Source organism: Saimiri boliviensis, chromosome 8 (assembly GCF_048565385.1).
Source record: "Saimiri boliviensis isolate mSaiBol1 chromosome 8, mSaiBol1.pri, whole genome shotgun sequence".
Classification (NCBI taxonomy): domain Eukaryota; kingdom Metazoa; phylum Chordata; class Mammalia; order Primates; family Cebidae; genus Saimiri; species Saimiri boliviensis.
In genome coordinates, this window is record NC_133456.1 from 7,521,283 (window position 1) to 7,535,906 (window position 14,624).

The window sequence follows — 14,624 nt, forward strand, 5'->3', positions numbered from 1 at the left end:
GGCCAGGCTGGTCTCAAACTGGCCTCAAGTGATCTGCCTGCCTCAGCCTCCCAAAGTGCTGGGATTACAGGCGTGAGCCACTGTGTCTGGTCTCTTTCTTAATTTTCTTAACAAACTGTTCTTCCTTCTCTCTCATTCCATCTTCATCTTCCCAGTGTGAACTCTGCTGACTATTCACTCCTCCACAAGGGGATGGTGGGAGGGGGTGCAATCATTTGGGAAAAGCAGAGGGCTGAGGGGTGTAGAGGGCAGTCAACCCATCCCTTAGGGAAGGGTTCTCAATCAGGGGTTCGGGGTGTCAGAGAAAGAATCCAATCCTGACTTTAATAACCTCTTGCTGAATTGTAAGTATTTCCTAGAATTTTGAGTTTTTAAAGTAAACAAATAAAATCAGTATTAAAAGAACCTGTAACTTTATCCTCAATAGAAAATCGGATACTTTCTGGTCGGACGCAGTGGCTCACGCCTGTAGTCCAGTACTTTGGAAGGCCAAGGTGGGCGGATCACCTGAGGTCAGGAGTTCCAGACCAGCCTGGCCAACATGGTGAAACCTTGTCTCTACTAAAAATAAAAAAAATTAGTCGGCTATGGTAGCAGGTGTCTGTAATCCCAGCTATTTGGGAGGCTGAGGCAGAAGAATTGCTTAAACCCAGGAGGCGGAGGTTGCAGTGGGCCAAGATCATGCTACTGCACTCCAGCCTGGAAGACAGAGCAAGACTTTGTCAAAAAAAAAAAAGGACAAAAAGCAAGCAAGCAAGAAAGAAATCTATGTGATAGTTTCCTATCACATTTTAGTGGCTGTCAGTATCTCAAAGCAGCATTCACTCTCATCACTATTTTGAAATTAAGACGGCTGCACATCTTGCTATTTAAGGTGTTAACTAAAGAAGCACATATCTTATTATATCACAAATCTGCGTTTTTTAATATTTTGATAACTGTATTTCATTATAATTGAGTTTCCTTATAATTCTATGCCTTTAAAATTTTTTTTGAATTTTTTGAACTTTAATTTTTTTCTAAGAAAAAGTCTAAGTTTTAGACTGTCAAAGTGATTGATGGCATAAAAGACGTCAAGAACTATTCCCTGCCTAGGGGAGGGGTACACACTCTGAGACCTGAAGGCCTGAGATGACTTATCCAACAAAGGCACAGAGGTAGGCGGGGTAGAGGCTGCCAAGAAGAGAGCACATGCTACGAGAGACAAAAGAGGGGACAGCAAAGTGATTTCTGAGTGCCCATCAGACACAGATACATGATCTCATCAGACGTACAAAGACAAGGCAGGGCTCTGCCCAAGATGGCAGGCAGTCAGTGCAGGCTCATAAGCAGGCTTGTCTGTGGCATGCAACTTCTAGCATGGCCCCCGGTGGTCCTTGCCTCCTGGTATGCATGCCGTTGTGCAACCCCCTTCCTATGAGTGTGGGTTAGACCTGGCGACTTCTTCCTAATGAATAAAATATGACATAAGTGAAGCAATGTCACCTCCAAGATCAGATTACCAAAAGGCTCTCTTGCTGTCTCCCCTGGTCACTCTCCTGGATGCCAGCTGCCATGCAGTAAGCTCCTCAACAGAGAGGCCCAGAGGGCAGAGGTCTGCAGGAGCCAGCAAGGCCTGGAGGCCCTCAGACCACACACGCGTTAGCCCGGATGAAGATCCCCTCCTAGCCGAGCCCTCAGATGAGACTGCAGTCCGCTGACACCTTGAATGCAACCTGCCAGAGATCCTGGACAGAGGACCCAGGGAAGCTGGACACAGACTCCTGACCCAGAGAAACTGTGTGATAATAAACGGCTGTTGTTTTAAGTCACTATTTTGCAATAGTAACTTTTGCAATACAACAACAGAAAATTTCGGGGGGAATCTGAAATACAACAATAGATAACTAATACAATGACCCCGAACAGACAGTTGATGAGCAGGAGCCCTAACATTCTAGGGGTACTGAGAAAGATACTATCTCTTTTGACTAGAAATAACTATATGAAAAGGCATCGGAGGAGAACTGCACTTGAAGTGGGCCTCCAGGATCTCTCATCATATCAGAGTTGCAAGAAACAAAAGAAAAGAGAAGGAAAACGAAGAAAAAAGGATCCATAAGAATGAATCAGAATCATTACAGCCAGGTGATAAAGTTACGGGGCTATGCTTTCTACCTTACACATTTTTCTATTTTTTGTATTTCCTATATATTTCTATATGGATAGTTATCATTCTACAAATGTAGAAATATGTATTTCTGTATTTTCCAGACTTTCCACTATCTATACATATCGCTTTATACAAGTTTTTTAAAAAGAATGGGGTAAATGTTAGAGTCATAAGATCTTCATCCGGGCTAACGCGTGTGTGGTCTGAGGGCCTCCAGTAGACTAACACAAACAAAGGCAGAGAATAGTACACTATGAGAGACATACCATGGCTATAAGATTAATGATAGCCATACGCCCACTCAAACCTCTCACAGGACCTACATACTTAGCAGTATGATGCAACCTGGCCTGGGATTTCCAGTCCTGACCCAGGGATTGCTGGGTCTCTATAACAACTGGATCCCAAAATCCCAGTTGCCTAGAGACAAGGCCATCTAGCACAGATGCAACTTTCATTAACCTTAAAACAAAGGTCACCCTTACTAGAGTAGCTTAAAGCCCCATTATGAAAGAAACACCTGGGAACTGACCTGGACTGAGTACAGGTGTAAGAAACATGAAAGAATCCTCCAAACCTCGAGAACAGTCGCCAGATGGAGACCCTCCCAGTGGGGTGGTCATCTGGCCCTTGTGTTTGGCCACCAGCCTGCTCCTCCTGTCCGTGTTGTGGGAGCGCTGCCAGAGTAAACTGCCTGCACTTCAGACAGCATCTAAGTCCCACCTTTAATGTGAATCACACCAAAGGGAAAATATCGCCCCGTGAAAGCCAGCTAACTAGGACCATCTTCTGCAGGGAACAGAAAATAGTTTAGTTTATCTGTGATTGGTGTATTAAAGAAATCAGTGGGAAATAAAACAGGGAAGCTAGATGGGATCAGAGGGTGGAGGGTGTGTGCATAAGAGAGAGCCAGGCAGAGACAAAGAAAGAGAGGAGGATAGGGAGGGAAAAAAAAAATCTTTTCCCACTTCCCAACAGTGAACAGAGGAAGAAGGGTCCAGCAGCCAAGAGTAACCAGACAAATCCAAACCCTTCTCTCCAGCCAGCAAGCACAGCTGGATGAGAGGAAAGAACAAACCCGGGACCTTCACACATTCCCCAACAAGTTTCCTCACCAAATGATATCCTGTGCCAGGCATGTGGAACCGCAGAACTCTGCCTTCCCCTCTCCAGTGACGTGTTTACCGTGAGCAAAACAGGGGAAGAGCTGGACATGCAGCTGGGGCCAAGTGACAATCTGCTCAGCAGGAGGAGTGGCTAGCTGTCCTCACAGCCCACGGCAGGACCCAGAACGAGGGAGTCCAAAGTGTGGCTTTTAATGTTCTCAAGCGCGGGGCTTGGGGAGGGGCAAATCTTGGGAGGAATGGGGTCCGAGGCGGCCAGAGCCATTCGGTCCCACTCATCAGCTCACAGGTACCCACCAGTGCCCCAATAGTGAGAACCAGTCTACCTAGACCGGAAACACCAGAGGTCTTTGTGCCTCTGTGCAATCCCCTTTTCATGAGTGTGGGTTAGACCTGGTGCCTTGATTCTGATGAATAAAATATGACGGAAGTGAAGCAGTGTCGAAAAAATGAAGCAATGTCACAAAAGTGAAGCAATGTCAAAAGTACAGGGCTTGGGGAGAGTCCTCAGGGGAAGCCAAGGAGCCAGGCCCAGGTATTTCTGGGACAAGCATCTGTGGAAAGAATTCCTGCATCCTCGCCACCCATCCCTGGGAGGGGAACAGAAGAACCCCATGATAGGGTTAACAAACCTGAAAACAGGGATCACCTGCACCTTCTGTTCTCCAGGGTAGGAAGCCAGTGGTCCCATGGTCCTCCCACAGCCAGCACATTAGACACTAAAGGCACACATGTCGAACAGGTGGACTAAAGAGCCACAGATGGCCCCACAGCTTCCCCAAGCCCAGAAGGTCCAGGAAGAATGGAAAGCTTCTCTCACTGGCTGCAAGTAGCTGGGGTGAAGCACACAGAACTGGCAAACCAGCTCCAGCCTTGCAGGTAGGGGAGGCGAAATGGAGAGGAAATCAAACAAGTGGCTCAAAATGAATCAACAACTGTGGCAGTGACTGGTAATGCCCACCTAACGTGTCAGTGCCACTCCCAACACACCAGCTTCCTCGTGGTGGGGGGAGGAGCGTGTCCAGCTCTAGCCTATGGATATGGGAAGGTATGGGTCCCATCCAGACCTAGCACTTTAGAGCCACTCAAGAATCTTCCCATCCTGTCTTCCCCATCTGGGTATCCAGAAGCTTCACACTGAAACAAAAAGAAAATAGATACCTCCCTGATCACTACTTAGATGAACGACTCCCTGGAGAATCACCCAAGCCACGGGAAACTTTGCCTAAGCAACAAAGTGACTTTTATATCTGCCACAGAGCTTCTGGATGAATTTGTTACTTAGCACAGGCCAGTTTCTCCTAGATAAAATCAAAGGTGACTGGGAGCAAGGACGTCTTCACAGACGCCATCACTGACAGAAGACAGCAGGGCACCAGGGGCCCTCCATCACCATGTCTTGGCTCGATGTGGGTCCTTGGAACCGGATAAAACTCCAGGGAGAGCCAGAGAGAGCACCACAAATCCACGGATTTCACTTCAACGACTTGGCAGAACAAGGGCTCAAAGTAGAGATTAACTTCAATTAGAGGAAAAGAAAGTAACTTTTTCTGCACACCTCAATTTGTGGCTTGAAAACTGAGCCCACTCCCCAGATGTCTGTATGACAAGCAAAGGAAAGGCCAACTGGCTCTTCTATAGATGTCTTTTTGGCCAAAGAAGATGATAATTTCTCATTTCAGAGACTTATAGCATTTTGGGATGAAATGGGACCTTCAAGTGTCGGGATGACACACAGGTTTCATCTCTTGTGCCAACTCCAGTGGGTTGGCGGTGACTCCCTGGAGGGCCATGTCAAAAGGATTCTAGGACTGCATCCAGGCTCAGCAGGAAACAGAGGATGGTTGATTAGCAAGGTCTGTGAGGGGAAGTCAGAATGAAAGCACGTGAATAAGAAAAGGAAAAAAAAGAAAAACAATATGACCCCAGGAGCCTAGCTGTCTCATTTTACAGGTGGTGAAATCAAGGCCTAGAAAACATGCCCACTGCTCTCCAGACACATAGTCCCAAAATCAGGGCTTGAACTCTCATCTCTCAATTCCAGTTCACTGTCATTCTGTTAACACCAACTGTCACTAAGAAATAATTCCTTCTAAAAATGCAAATAAGATGCAGCCCTCTTGCCTCTTTCCAACATCTCTTGGAAATACGCTGTTCCTTATTTTATATAAAAATGATACATAAAACAAATCTCTTAAAAACGGAGAGCTTTTTCCAATGGGTGACAAAAGGGGAAATCAGAGAGAGCTGAAGCTTGAGAGGAACTCAATGCACTGTTTTTAAGATGAATGGGGGTTGTGTCAAAAGGAATGAAGACAGCCTAAGGAGCTGCAAGATACCCTGGACTGAGAGCCAACAAAGAAATAGAAACCTCAGTCCCATAGTGGCAAGGAACTGAGATCAGACAATGACTTGAATGAACATGGAAAAGTATTCTTCCCAGAGCCTCCAGGTAAGAGCTAACCTAGATGACACCTTGATTTCAGCCTTGTCCTCCTGATGATCACAGAACTCAGCAGAGCCCACCCAGGCTTCCATTTATGGAACGGTAAGATAATAAGTGGGAGTTTGTTTTAAGCCACTTGTTTTCTCATAAGTTGTTATGCAGGAGTAGAAATACCATCAGCAGCTGAAATGGGTCTCCTATGGATGGTTGACAAAGCCACGGTTCAAGAATGAAGACTGTCAACATCTTGTTGACAACGGTGGAAGCCAACTTACGGGGTACATTCAAGCAAATGGGTAAACTAGGTTGATTAATTCCTGCAACACTAGCTATACAGTATTTCTGTTCTATATTTACGTAAGGCAAGGCTTATAAGATTAAAACAACAGCCAAAGCTAAATAATCTCCAAAATGAAATTATGAAACAGTGTTGTCTATTAAAGCAGAGAAAAGAAACTCTTTTTCTCACTCGTATTTACAAATTCAGCACATAGATAAGTTTGCTAAAGGCTACTTTAACAATTTAACAATTGAGGAGAATGCTGAACATGGGAGGAATTTTAAAACTGCTTTCATGCTCAAGCATCACAAGATAATGAGATGGTGTTCATGTATGGCTTTGCCATGCTCAAACCCAGACTAGCTGCTTCAGCTTCTGGTTCAACAAGCCAAGGAATGCTTTTATTTGTCTGTTTTCCAGGGCCAAAATCTGCTAAATGTTCTAATTGCTACCTAAATAATGACAACACCACAGGAGATCATGTATTAAGGTGTTTCCGAAAGTGTCAGAAACTTTCCTCTAAGTATTTTAGGTAGTTTTAAGTGTCTTTGATCAATCAAATTCATGAAACAAACAAACAATAGCAACAACAAAAATGTGATTTCCATCCCTAATACTGTTCCATGAAGCTGCCTAAAGAAACTCATCCATCTCCTTTTTTGCCAAGACAACTCCCATTCATCTCTGAGCATCTGGTCCAGACAGCAACTCCTTCCCCACATCTTCCCTGGCCACTGTCTGCATCCCCAGCCTAGGTGCCCAGCCTCCTCCACTTCTTGCAGGATTTTCTTTACAGGCTTTACACAGTGATGGTGGCTGGTACTCTTTTTAACACAGCATACAAATCACATGGGGGCACATCTGCCTCACTTTTGGAATGTGCAGTCCCAAAGGTGGGGTTTGCATGTTTAGCTTTGCATCCCCAGTTCTTAGTAAGCAGCACATAATAGGTGCTCTTTTCTTTATCTTACTCTTCATTAAAACACAGGAAGGCAGGCATGCCACAAAGGGATGGGAGAAAGAGAAAACTCACACCACAACAAAGGCATTAGGAAAAGGCTGAACGAGACGGAGAAATGCTAAATCATATCTCAGGGGCCCCCACACACGGAGATCCAGCAATATGTCCTGCCCTCTGACATTCACAGAATTCCAAGGTGGGATGGCAGCCCTGAAATAAAAAAGGCTCTACTAGTGGGATTCCAATCCAAGTGAGGCCTCTTTCACCTGTATCTGTACCGATCACTCACTATGGTTTGGCTGCTCCAGTCACTGCTCTGTTTTCCTTGCTGAGCAGAGCATGGGCTCAATGGATCCCAAAGGCAAAGAACCAAAGCAAGCCACAAGAATTCTTTTCCCCAGTTCAGGTCCTTCTGGCCCAAAAATAACAAGGAGAGCAATCTAAACCCATTCCATAGGCTTCTCCATCCAGTGGCTTCCCTTCTGAAGCCACATACTTCCAGAAGATTCTCATGTCACTAAGTTTCAGAACCAAACTTAGTCCGCCTTCAAGGTGGCTGTTCCCAAGTGCTCTGCTTCCTATGAAATAATGGTTAGAAGACAAGGGGAGGGATGGGTTCAAGTCCCAGCTCTGCCACTAACAAGTTGGGTGACCTTGAACAAGTCTTTTTCCTTCTCCAGGCCTCAGTGTTCTCATCTCTAAAATGGTGACAGCTGGGCGCAGTCATTTTCACCTGTAATTCCAGCACTTTGGGAGGCCAAGGCGGGTGGATCACCTGAGGTCAGTCGTTCAAGATCACCCTGACCAACATGGCAAAACCCTATCTCTATTAAAAATACAAAAGTTAGCCAGGCATGTTGGTGGGTGCCTGTAATCCCAGCTACACAGGAGGCTGAAAGGCAGGAGAATCGCTTGAAACCTGAGGGCAGAGGTTGTAGTGAGGCGACATTGCGCCACTGTACACTCCAGCCTGGGCTACAAGAGCAAAACTCCATTTCAATAAATAAATAAATAAAATGGTGACAAATAATCGCCCCTAATTCACAGAGCCTTAGTGAGGGCAAAGTCGGATTGAGTCCACACCTCAGTGCAGCGGCCAGCAGGTGGTAACAGGACAGCAATGGCAGCCACTGGCCATGGTATCTACGGAGCTGGACTGACCCCTGAACGGCCACATCACATGAAGGCTGTGTGACCCAGAACAGACAAGCAGTTCTTTCACATGGGCAGCAGCTTCTTTCCCATTAAAAATTTGTCATATGAGCTGCTTCTTTAAACCTCTTTTTCAAATTTCCATGCCACAGCTCAGAATATTAACATTCCCAATTGCCAAAACCAGCATGCTGTTCTGATTCTGAATACGGACCACACACCAGTCCTAGGTTTCAGACCATTAACTTCTTTGCTTTTCCTTCTTTATTTTTTCATCAATTCTAACTCAGAGCAACCAAAGGGATTTATATTTTAAACATTACAAAAAACACCCCCAAAACATCACTTGCTCCCAGGCTGAAATGTTTTTGTGCCATTAGCTTAAGCCCAAAAAATCGTTATATGGATGAATTGCAAATGCCTGAAAATCGTAAGTGTTTAGAATGGAAAAAACAACTCAGCAGTGGGCTCTGGAAAAATCACTTAGAATATCCTGTCCCACAGCCACCAAAACATCACAGGTACCTCATCTTCTATATTTCACTTAGGAAGTATCTTCTAAGTTTTCAGTCAAATATAGCACAAGAAAAGCTTAAAACAGCCAGGAATTTGGTGTTATTTTACCTTAGCATCAGCCTGCAATATGAAAAGCATCAAATGAATTTAGACTTACATCCAACTCTGAGGTTCTGAAAAACGGTGACTAAATTCTGTCTGGTTCAGAAAGGATATTTTTCACTCTCTTAAAAGAAAAAGATGAAGTATTGAGTCTCTACTATACCGTAACCATATTTCTGAAACTTGATGAGCACCCATCTCAGTGAACAGAAGAGAGAATCTAGCCTGCACCCCCAAAGGAGAACTTATTAACTCTCTAAACCCATGTATTTAAATTGTAATGAGTACCAGAACAGGAGGTTCTAGTTTGTCATAGCCTCCTTTGGAACTTCGGCAAGTCACTCTCATTAAAGATCGTTTATAAAAGCTTACCTAAGGAGGCTGAATATAGATTTCATACCTAAAATATCACTTTGCAAGACACAATCTGTCCATTGTAAAAGGTAGAAACACATTGAGTACTAATGAGCACACAAAATTAGTGTTTCTCAAACTTCTATTATTTGATTCCCACTGTTGCACTTGGAAATGTCTAAACACCATCTGCAATATTTGCTTTTTAATAAACTCACATTTTCCTCTCTCTGCCTCATCCTTAAGCCTCAATGACTATAATAACATCCTGGTTATGCTAGTTATACTCTCCCCCCATTTCACATTAAAATGTATACAAACTGCCTGTGCTGCGTGCTCAGGGCACACCTAGGGTAAAGTCAACAGAGGATGGAGAAGTGTTGCCATAAAAGCCACTGGCCTCTCTGTGTTCTCCCTAAGAGGGCCTGCTGTGCCTGCACCTGTAAACCACTTACATGTGCCCAAGCTTCTGCTGACTGGGTGCCAAGGGCCATGTGAGTGATGGTGGAGTGGACCAGTCCCTGGTAACCAAGAGCTGGCAGAGACCCGGCAGATGTTGACACCCAGAGTCGGCACCTTGCCCTTCTGCCAGTAGGGTCCTTCCCAAATCGGAATCTAAAGTAAGAAAGGGCATACACCACCTGCTGATGTCACTCCCTCCAGCCTTGACTTCTGTCCTCATGCATGGACTAGGCTGCTACTGAAATCATTCATTCATCTAAGTCACCTGCTCGCTCGTCAGCAAATACGAATACATGAAAGACCCTGGTGTGAAAATGGAGACCCTAATGCAAACCAGGTTGGGGCTTGTGTTCCTAAGAGACCAATGCAACAAGAGGGCCATGTGTTCTCCACAACCATAACCCAACACCTTTAGCCAACCGCATTCTCTTTCCACAGGGCAGAGTTCATGTAACAAGAAACTCCAAAATCCAAAGCATGTGAATTCAGGAAATCAGAGTTCTTAGATGACTCCTTGATGCCCCATCATATTTCTCTTAACCTTATTTTCCATTTCAGTTCTGAGATAACTAGAAAAATATTTGTAAATTATTATGGACAGCAGGTAGCACACTACCTAATTCCAATTCTAAGAAGCGTTACTAAGATTTCATGTTCCGACATTCCTCGTGCTAGTGTTGTGCACAGTGGAGATGGCTACAGGACTTTTCACTTCTACAAAGCTCAGGCCAAACCAGGCATTTTCTGGGTTTGGCAACAACCAAAAACTTCCAAGTCACTGATTTAAGTTCCTAGACGTAAGAACTTTTTCCACTGCTTTTTTTTTTCTGAGGCGGAGTTTCACTCTTATTACCCAGGCTGGAGTGCAATGGCGCGATCTCAGCTCACCGCAACCTCCGCCTCCTGGGTTCAGGCAATTCTCCTGCCTCAGCCTCCTGAGTAGCTGGGATTACAGGCACGCACCACCATGCCCAGATAATTTTTTGTATTTTTAGTAGAGACGGGGTTTCACCATGTTGACCAGGATGGTCTCAATCTCTCGACCTCGTGATCCACCTGCCTCGGCCTCCCAAAGTGCTGGGATTACAGGCTTGAGCCACCGCGCCCGGCCTCCACTGCTTTAAAATGTGATTATATAAAGAAAAAATTGGCCCAGTTTTCTAATCCTTGTGTCCTTCATCCATCAAATGCTCTCTCTGAAAGCTACTTGATACCCAAGAAGGCTTTTGAGCATTTTATAAGTCTTAAAATTTTCCTCTCTCTTTGAACTAGGAAACTACCCGTTTTGCTCATAGTATACTAAACTTGAACCTCAAAAGGCTTTAAGTCAGTCTGAAATTTAAAACAAGTGGGTTCTAACCCAAGAGAAAAAAATATATACTTTTTTCCATGTTTTTGCCTTCATATGCATACCAAAATGTAAAAGCAATATTTAAAAAATCAATGCATCTCTTAAAATGTGGTGTTTGTGGCAATGAAAGAAAACTTAGCAGTGTTTGGTTCAACTGACTAAAAAGTAAAAGGCCATGATGTAATTTACCTAAGTGTTTGCAAAATAAATAATACATAAATTCTATGTACTTCTCGCAGCAGCTAATATAAAGACACCAGCCACACTGAGCCTATTACAAACCTAAATACTGGATTAAAAGTCTGGCCAACATCATCTATGGCTCCCTATTTTGCTGTTAATAGCCAAGGAAAAAAAATCAAAGAAAAAGAAATGAATGAAACATTAAACCTTTTCCAGTGCTAAGATGGAAGATTATTCTAGGTCCAAATAAGGAGAAAAGATGAGCACGCTCCCTTGATCTGAGATTTCAGGACGACAAATGCAGCTTAGAGTTCAAAGCCAAGTGACTTATACTTCCTTCTGTCCTTAATGAGTCTCCTGATTTTCAAAGAAAAAAAATCACAGACACTGTGGTTATCATTCATCATTATACAAGACACATTAACTATAAGAGAACCTTTCCATTACTTCGTTTTTCAACACAAGAGCAGAAAAATCAGCCCACAGAAGCGATACAAGGACAGGAAGTAAGAGCAGTTTCTCAAAATGCTGGGCTGCAATCTTTGTAATCAGCCGAGGACACCACCCACCACATCTGGGTGGGCACCAGAGCCGATTACGCTAATTATGATTGGGCTGGATGAATAGCAAATTTGCCATATTGTGGCTGGGCAGCCAGTGGGGATAAAACACCGGCATTCAAGACATGCTGCTGGGTCTCTTCCTTCTGCCTGTATAGACAACATAGAAGGCAATATTGTCACTACAAGATGGGAGTATTTTCCTCCAGCTATGCCAATGAACCCTTAATAATCCAGCTTAACAAATGCCATCTAAAGTAGAAGAAAACAAAATGAAATAAAACACAGGCAAAACACCATATAATGCCAGAGGAGACGAGATTCCTGCCCCACCAGGTACACTCATCATGGATGCCTATGTAGGCGGTATTCAGCATTATAATCGCCCACTGTGAACTTCATGAGGCAAGACTGTGTGTTCCATCTCATTGCTGTGTTTCTGGGAACTAGCAGAGAATCCATCACACCAAAGGTGTGTAACAGGTGTTTGCTGAATCAATAAAATGAGAAACCCACAGACCAGCCCAGTTGGCCTCTCAGTGAATCATGTACCATCCTGTCACACACTGCTTCATAGATTGAATTTAACATCTAAAATCCCAGAAATCACAGGTGTTAAGAGAACTAACAGATCTTGGGCTCTGGCACTGCACTACCTGGCTTCAAATCTTGGCATCACTTCCTCACTGTGTGATCTTGGGCAAGTACTTTATTTTTTCATGCCTCAGATTCCCTCTTCTGTAAAATCACAATAAAAATAGGCTTTACTCCACTGAGATGCTCTCATAATTAAATGATATAATCCATGTGAGAGACTTAGAACACTGTCTGGCAAGCATTAAGCATTTAATACATGTATACTATTTCTACGTATTAATTTTTATGATTCCAAGTCTCTAGACAGTAACTACCATTCAAGCTTCCAAACAGGACTGTGAAAAAGCACAACTTTCAGCAATTAAAAGTTAACCAACTACCTTAAGAAGTATTAATAGAAACCAGAAACCAATATAAAAAGGTACTATGGAATAAAATAAGCAAGTTGCAATCATAGATCCATAGCATGTGCTGCATTTGTATTAGAACAGTAGCAGAAGCTGTCTGTGGGTACACACATGCACTACATACACATGTGGAAGTATAACAAAATTTCTCTGCAAAGTCATACTATGAATCCATCATCGTCATTACCTGGGGTGGGGGGAATCCACAAGAGCCAAATCCTGATCTGTAATTGTTCTAATTGCTTGTTTTAATTACAAGCAAGCAGATTCCGGAATTATTTACTTAAATAATTATTAAAATTTTAAAGTAAACTTTAAAAAGGTATATCAAAAACAAAAACAAAAAGGAAATGAAAAAAGAAACCTAGTCTCTACTCCCAGCCCTGGGAGGAGGCTCGACATGCAGCTGCTAGAAGGAGGAAACCATAAAGACTTGGGTAACGGCTTCTTCTTGGCCGGACCACAGGTTCCGCTTGGCCAGGAACTAACTGCCTTTTCACTACCCCTGTGTCTCCCAGCTCCAATCATCGTGCTAATCACACGACAGATGCTCAGCAAATACCTGCAGATTAAATGAACGGATTTTTTTAAATTCAAAATTCTTTAAGCAATTTGGTAAAGTCTTTCATTTTCTGCATCTCTTTTGAAAGCCTGCACATATTTAATTACTTAACTTTGAAACTATGGGGAAAAAATTCCTGATCAGTCCAAGTTTTAACAAGCATGTTTAAATTACAGATATTTGTGATACAGAGGAATAAATGCCTGCCTCCAACCTTAAGCTTTCCTCTTGTGGTCCATTATGGGAAGAAATACTTTCTTTCATCTTTTCACTTTCCCCACTTTAAGGAACTCTCGTTGCCTCAATGGTGTTTCTTTTATTATGACTCCTCCATCTGACATTACGACCTTGGAGACACAATAAATAGCTTTCCTTGCACTGTCCCACCACAGCCTGAGATTGTGATACGATACACAGACATGGTCTACCAAGTCCTGCCGGCGAAGCAACACGTCAGCAAAATCTACCCATCGCTGCTATAGATTTATGTCAGTCCAGCAATTATGCAGCCTGTCATGGGTTCTGGGAATATGCTAAAGTGAAATATGGAAGAATTCCTTAGAGAGCAGCAGCAAAAAAAAAAAAAAATCAAAACTTCTGCTCCCTCCCCCAAACCACCCCCTATCTCCAACCGCATTCACAGTCCCCCCGCCGGGAGACACATGTGGGACTGCAAAGAGCCTCCTGCCTTGACTGGTTTATTATGATGTGACACAGTCAGGCACTATGGGGGAATTTGTGCAATTCCAATGGGGGAAGTATGGGGACCATGTATCCCATGTTTTCCAGGACTCAACTGATTCCAAACACTCTAGTATATTGTCCTTTTAAGTACAGTTGTATATTTTGGGTCATAATCCTAACTTTCCCCTCTACGCACCAAGGGTAATGAGAGGTAGAATGTGATTTTGCATCCCTGAACACACAGACCATAGATCTTTCTGAATTTGGGCTGCCAGTGTTAAGGGTGTGAAAGATTTCATGTCTCCTTCTATCCCTGCAAAAGCGTACATGAACAAGGAATTTTAGTGTTCTTCCAGCCATGGGGAAGCATATATTTGTTTAGACAGGGAGATTCTGTGGCTGCAAAATCCCATGTCTAAACCAGGCAGAATAAGGGGTTCAGCCCTCAGGATTATCCCTGAGACCTTGAGCACCCACTGCCAGGCTGGAAGCATTCAGCAAATAAAAGCAGTCCTGGGACCAAACCTAAAGGTCTAATAGAGGAAGATGTTAGTAAGTATCTAATTACAAATTTAGTTCCTCCCCATGGTAACAAGGGCCAAGAAGGAATCTGGGTGTCAAAAGACAAAACTGGACACCAGATGTGGAGAGAAGATGGGCTTGAGTATTCTTGGTTCCTAAAGATTTTGTAAGGACTAAATGAGAATCAAAGCATCCATATGACTATTACA

At 43.6% G+C, this 14,624-nt stretch overlaps 1 protein-coding gene across 9 annotated transcripts in view; it reads right to left on the minus strand.

Moving 5' to 3' along the window:
• Positions 1 to 14,624, minus strand: part of CACNA2D3 (calcium voltage-gated channel auxiliary subunit alpha2delta 3) — a 935,925-nt gene that overhangs the window by 786,678 nt on the left and 134,623 nt on the right. Inside the window, exon 1 of one of the 9 annotated variants that reach the window (XM_074403650.1) lies at positions 12,835 to 13,788. The exons of the other annotated variants lie outside the window; for them this stretch is intronic. The gene's annotated coding sequence lies outside the window, so the exon portion shown is untranslated. Of the gene's footprint in view, positions 1 to 12,834; positions 13,789 to 14,624 lie in introns of those variants that run through there. 9 annotated transcript variants of the gene reach the window in all.